We start from the raw sequence: 6,667 nt of genomic DNA, 5'->3' as shown, positions 1-6,667 counted from the left end.
CCCTCCCCACCAAGGCAAAAAGAAAAGATAAAGAAAATAAAAGCCCCTCCCTGATTCACTAAGAGCCCAGAGTGAGGTCCAGTGACCAGTGGTCATGAAGCCAATCTATCCATGGCTTCAGTGGTGGCCTGGCAGCTTCCTAGCAGTCACTATGGTGGTATTGCCATATTTTCTGCTAATGCCAAAATTGGAAAACTGGTTGGCCAGTAGGTGGTGTTTCCTGGAGATGGACAGTAATGAGGAAGTTTTCACTTTGGTCTAGTTGGGGAATATATCTGCTACTCACTCTGATTTCAGATTGCACTCATTCTTCCATTCCTTTCTTTGATGAATTGGGGATAAACAGTTTCTTGAAAGGTAACAGGGATATATGCACTTTGTTAGTAACATCAAGCCATTGTCTACACCTTGGTTTTAACTGTCAACAAATAATCTTCATTGCAGCGTTCTTGGGGAATGTATTTATTATTATTAGGATGGTTGGTTGCATGGGACTGAATCCTGTCACGGGGATAGAGGCAGGTGGACCTTCCCCTTTTCCAAGTTGTGGATCACAGTTAGGAGTCTTGGAGTGGAGGCTAGCAGGCACATGCCCAGCTTAAGTGGGATGTCTTGGTCCTCCCAAGATGGCAGTGGGTGTCTTCAGTGGTCTTGAACATGGGAGGGAGGTCTCATCGGCTGACAAGTGCATCACCCGAGGCCTGTATCTGGTGCCCTATACTGTGGCACCTTACTTTGCTGCTGTAATCAATACATTTATGTATGTATTTATTTATTTAAAATATTTTTATCCCACATTTCTCCTAAAAAAGGACTCATGGTGGCTTACATCATTAAAAACACAATATTAAAAGTGAGAACAATAAATGGGCATGCATTGTGTTTTTTGTCAGTGTATGTGTGTGTTGAGCCACAATTAATAGTTAATGCAAGAAGTTGCAGTGTTTCGAAACCAGAAGTGGCTTTCGTGTCACTTTCACATATTTGGAGGTCTGGGAGGCCCCCTAGAGGATAATAGGGACAGAAAACTGGCCCTTGGATGTGCCAACACTATCCACTGCTGTTACAGAATCTTGGCACCACCTTCTGCTCCCTGATGTAAATACAACAATGACTTATCTAGAACAGTGGTCAGGAACAGGGGTAAATTACCCCAAATGGAATAAAATTAAAATCCTCGGGGTAATGACCAGCGTGCTACCTCCACCCCACTCCCCTGCAGCCGAACCTCAAACTGTAAGCCACCTCTCCCTCCTACCTTCTTTGCTTACGGCACTTGTAAATCCGTTCTTTTAGAGATTGGACATAAGGTTGTTTTATTGTTTACTGCTGTAGAACAGCCCAGGGCAGTCAATCTGGCTTGTGAATGACTACTTCTGCCCAGAGGTGACTGCTGGCAGGACGAGGGAAAGCCTCTATTAAGGTGGGAAGGTGCGAAAGAGGGACGGGTGGATTCATCATCTTGTTTAAATGTATGTAGAAAACCGAGAGAGGGAGGGAGGGAGTGTGTATGAGAGAGAGAGAGACTGATTCAAAACTGAAAAAAGGAACAGAGGCAAGCAGGACGGAAGGCTTGAATTAAGACGGAAAAGAAGGGAGGATTCATCAGCTTGTTTAAATGTAATGAGAAGAAATGGACATACTGAACTGAAGAACTATTTGTTGAACATTGAGGGAGGAAGGGTTGTGTGTGTGTGTGTGTGTGTGTGTGTGTGTGTGTGTGTGTGTGTGTGTGTGTGTGTGTGTGTGTGTGAGAGAGAGAGAGAGAGAGAGAGAGACGCACAAAGAGAGAACTGACTCTTTCATTAAACCATGAAAAAAGGAAGCTTCTGGAGTTAATCTCCAGTTTCTGCTGAGAACAGCAGAAGTCTGAAGTGCGTAGCAATCACATTTCTCTATTTCTAACCCCAAAGCAAGCAAGAGTATCATACTTTATTCCCAAATCTGAATCCCTGTCTTTCTGCTCCTGGTCTTGCCTTGACTGCAACACCAAACAAAATGTCTTACAAACAAAGACTGTGGCTTTCTTTATTGAGTCAATTCATCTCATATGCATTCTTTCTCTTTTCCTACTGCATTGCACTTTTTCCTGCATTGCTGCCTTTTCCAGTGAGCTTATCTTCTCATGATGCCACCATAGTACAAAACCCTTTGTTTGGTTATTTTAGCTTCTAGTGGGAGTCCACACTTAATTTGCTTTACTTATCTCTCTGACAAATCATGCTATCAGCAAATAAGTGAAATGTGTGTATACACTTTATGAAGTTTATAAAATGTGTAAAGTCTGCACTCCTATATATAGCTGCTTTTCTGAGGGTGGTTTACTTTCGAGGAAACAAATCCAGGATTTCAATGTACTTAATAAGCTTTATAAATGTTGTTTAGTCATGTCTGACTCTTCGTGACCCCATGGACCAGAGCACACCAGGCCCTCCTGTCTTCCACTGCCTCCCAGAGTTGGGTCACATTCATGTTGGTAGCTTCAATGACACTGTCCAACCATCATCCTCTGTCATCCCCTTCTCCTCTTGCCTTCAAATTTTCCCAACATCAGGGTCTTTTCAAGGGAGTGTTTTCTTCTCATGAAATGCCCAAAGTCTTGGAGCCTCAGCTTCAGGATCTGTCCTTCCAGTGAGCAATCAGGGTTGATTTCCTTCAGAATGGATAGGTTTGTTCTCTTTGCAGTGCAGGGGACTCTCAAGAGCCTCCTCCAGCACCACATTTCAAAAGCATCAATTCTTCGGTGGTCAGCCTTCTTTATGGTCCAGCTCTCACTTCCATACATCGCTACTGGAAAAACCATAGCTTGGATTATGCGGACCTTTGTCAGCAAGGTGATGTCTCTGCTTTTTAAGATGCTGTCTAGGTTTGTCATCACTTTCCTTTCAAGAAGCAGGTGTCTTTTAATTTTGTGGTTGCTGTCACCATCTCCAGTGATCACGAAGCCCAAGAAGGTAAAGTCTGTCAGTGTCTCCATATCTTTGCCTTCTATTTGCCAGGATGCGATGTTGAGCTTCAGTCCATTTTTTGCGCTCTCTTCTTTCACTCTCATTAATAGGTTCTTTAATTCCTCCTCACTTTCTGCCACCAGAGTAGTATCATCTGAATATTGGAGGTTGCTGATATTTCTTCCAGCAGTCTTAATTCTGGTTTGGGATTCCTCCAATCCAGTCTTTTGCATGATGTATTCTGCATATAAGTTAAATAAGCCAGAGGTCAATATACAGCCTTGTCGTACTCCTTTCCCAGTTTTGAACCAATCAGTTGTTCCATATCCAGTTCTAACTGTTGCTTCCTGTCCCACATATAGATTTCTCAGGAGATAGATAAGGTGGTCAGGCACTCCCATTTCCTTGAGAACTTGCCATAATTTGGTGTGGTCCACACAGCCAAAGGCTGTGTACTCTTTGGCACTTCCCTTCTTTGGGATTGGAATGTAGACTGATCTTCAATCCTCTGGCCACTGCTGAGTTTTCCATTGATGATGATAAAAAAAAAATAGCACACTGGGCCTTTGATATTGGGTTGTGGTACCAGGGTGGGTGACATGACCTTTAGCCTGGTTTGTTCCTTTTTGCACACCACACACAGAATGATTGAAGTGGTAGGAAAACCCCCCCCCCCCCCGCATTGGCTGTCTCTATCAAGCATGTCATTGCTAGGACCACTCTGGCAGCCACTGATGATGATTAAATCCTCTGCGAGTTAGCAAAACTTTAATGCAACTTGCTAGACACGTTGGACAGCTTATTACTCCCTATACCACCTCATGGCTGGAGTGCAATGTGTTCCAGCAAAAATAGTGCACATCTTTATTAAATTTGGTGCATCCTGCCAGTTCGGTACACAGCCTGTGTAGATTCAATAAGATTTTGAATTCAAATAAGGTAAGGTTTCCTTCCTTTCAAATCAAGGGGGCAATGTCAGCATATATAATTTTTTGGGGGGGGGAGGGAGGTAAAAGGTTAAAAAATTCCCTGACGCCTGATCTAGAATAGTAACTTGTTGCAGCAGCAGTTGGATAATTTGTGCTGGGAACGTGAACAGGAAAAAGTATGGAATTTTTCCCCAAACCAAAACCAAATTCATTTAGCTTTATCTTTGTTTATTATGTTCATTTTCATGCTACCTCCCTTTTCATTCCATTTTAGTGGAAAATCTATTGTTTTTCTCCTTTGTAATTTTGGCATTTTGCATTTCAATAACATGACATTTCCAGGCATTCTGTTATTCTAAAAGATTACAAGTCTGCCAACTTTCAAAGAGACTGGAGTAAACAGAGGTTTTGAATGGTGTTATTTAAAATAAACTTTCATGAGTGTTGGCAATGCTACCTGGGGAATTCTGGGAGCTGTAACTTCAAAAAGTAACTTTTCATATCTATCAGAGAAATAAGAAATTCATTTTAAAGGGAATTAAATGAAAATATGCCCTATATTACAAGGAAAGTTAGGGGTTTTTAAGTTGTTTTAAAAACAAATGTGTCTTTCTTGTTTGTGCTAACTTGTATTGTCTGAATTTTTTATTTTGTAAACACAGACTTTTTAAAACAGTTCATTTTAAGACCTGCAATTTATATCCATTCATAAGATTTCTGAGGTAAACCTTGCTGCTTTCCCCAGAAAGCTCCTCCATGAGTCAGAGCTGTTTTTCTTTTAAGTTTCACCTCCTAACTACCAAGTCTCTGGTAGCTAAATCTGTGAGTGGAGAATAGGCACATCTTTTCACATCTATGTCAAATTGTCCATACATGGCACTTGAAGGCTACTTGGCACCATGCCATGCACGGCCTATTCAGTTCACCCACTGCAGCCATTGGCATGAATTCTTAGTCACTGAACAGGTTTTGTTCATAAGAAGGAACATTCCACTAGTAGTTATTTAATCTGGGGATGACCAAAGTGTAGACTGCAGGCTTCATGCAGCCCCTGGGGGTAGTTATGAGCCCTCTAGAGCAACTCCAGAACCCTCCATTTCCAAATAATTCTTTTGGTCCAAAATGACTTTTCATTAAGTCAAAAAGAACTCTGGTACCTTTGGGGCTTTCCAGGAATTTTTCATCTCCCACACTTTAGCAAAACCAAAGAGCAGGCTTATTACAAAGTGTTACTGAAAGCAACAACAACAAAATAATAGTACAGGTTTTGAGAGGCATTTGATTTTTTTTTAATGGCTGTCACGCGCAATTTTGCTGCCTGATGTGGCCTGCAATGGGGGCTGTGGGCTTGAATTTACCTCTAAGCCCTAAGGTCTTGCCCACTTCTGCTTTAATCGCAAGAAAAATTCTCCTCTTTGCCTTTAGAAACATGGAAGAGAGATGGATGTACAGGATCATGTTGTGGCTTCAACTCCCATGAGTCCTGCATAGCATTACAATGAAAGCTGTACTCCAATAGTATCTGGAGCGGCATAGGTTTTGTATACCTGCTTTATGTGAACATAGACTGCCAGTCATCAAAGAGCCTCAACAATATATAAGTACAGAGAGAGGGGCTTGCAAAGTTATTTGTGGCATATGAGAACCTTGGTCAAACACACATGCTCCTCTTTTGATCTCTAAAATGCTTAAGGCAGGAGTAGATAGCTGCCTCAGGGATAGAGGCCACCACATACTCCCCACATATATTGAAGGCCTACACCGTGGAATATTTAAAAATTGGATGTGATCCAGTTTTGAAAGAAAGCTAGTTTGTTCTCAAAACAAGCCAAGACATGCTGAAATTACCTTTAAAAGGCTATTGTTTCCATCAGATCTTTTCCCAAATGACAGACTATAACCCTCTGAAGTACAAATGGAGGGGACAAGATTGCATCTTGCAATAGGTAAACAAATAATCTCCAGGGCCCAAAGAGCAACATCCAATAATATTAAGGAAATGGCTGAAGAACTCTTTGAACCGCTGTTTATTATTTTCTTAAAATTGTGGAGGATGGGCAAAGTACTAGATGATTGGAAGAGGGCTAACATTGTCCCTTTCTTTAAAAACAGCAAAAAGGAGAAACCTGGGAACTAAAGACCAGTCAGCTTGTCATCAATTCCAGAGAAAATTCTGGAGCAAATTATAAAGCAATCATGCTGCAAGTACTGTACCTTGAAAGCAGTCCAGTAATAATCATTTGTCAAGGACAAATTCTCCCAAACTAATCTTATCTCATTTTTTTATTGCGTAACCTCCCTGGCAGACAATGGGAATGCTATAAACAAAATATATACAGTGGTGTCTCACAAGACGATGTTAATTCGTTTTGCAAAAAACTAATCTTGTGAAAACATCATCTTGTGAAATGCATTGAAATCTACTTAATGCGTTCCAATGGGGAAAAATCGTCGTCTTGCGAAAATCGTCCGTAGAAAACATCGTCTTGCGAAGCGCAACAGCAATCACAAAAAACAATCGTCTTGCAGATTAATTGTCCCACGAGGCAATTGTCTTGTGAGGCACCACTGTATCCTGACTTAAGCAAAGCTTTTGACAAGGTGACCTATGATATTCTGATTAGCAATCTTACTAGGTGCGGACTGGATTGTGTCTGATAGATACACAGTTGGTTACAGAATTATACTCAGAGAATGATTATCATTTGGAAGGAGGCAACATGTAGGGTGCCACAAGACTCAGCCCCAGGACCCATGATCTTCAATATTTCCATTAATGACTTAGCTGAG

Source organism: Pogona vitticeps, chromosome 2 (genome assembly GCF_051106095.1).
Source record: "Pogona vitticeps strain Pit_001003342236 chromosome 2, PviZW2.1, whole genome shotgun sequence".
Taxonomy (NCBI): domain Eukaryota; kingdom Metazoa; phylum Chordata; class Lepidosauria; order Squamata; family Agamidae; genus Pogona; species Pogona vitticeps.
Note: the sequence above shows the minus strand (reverse complement) of the source record.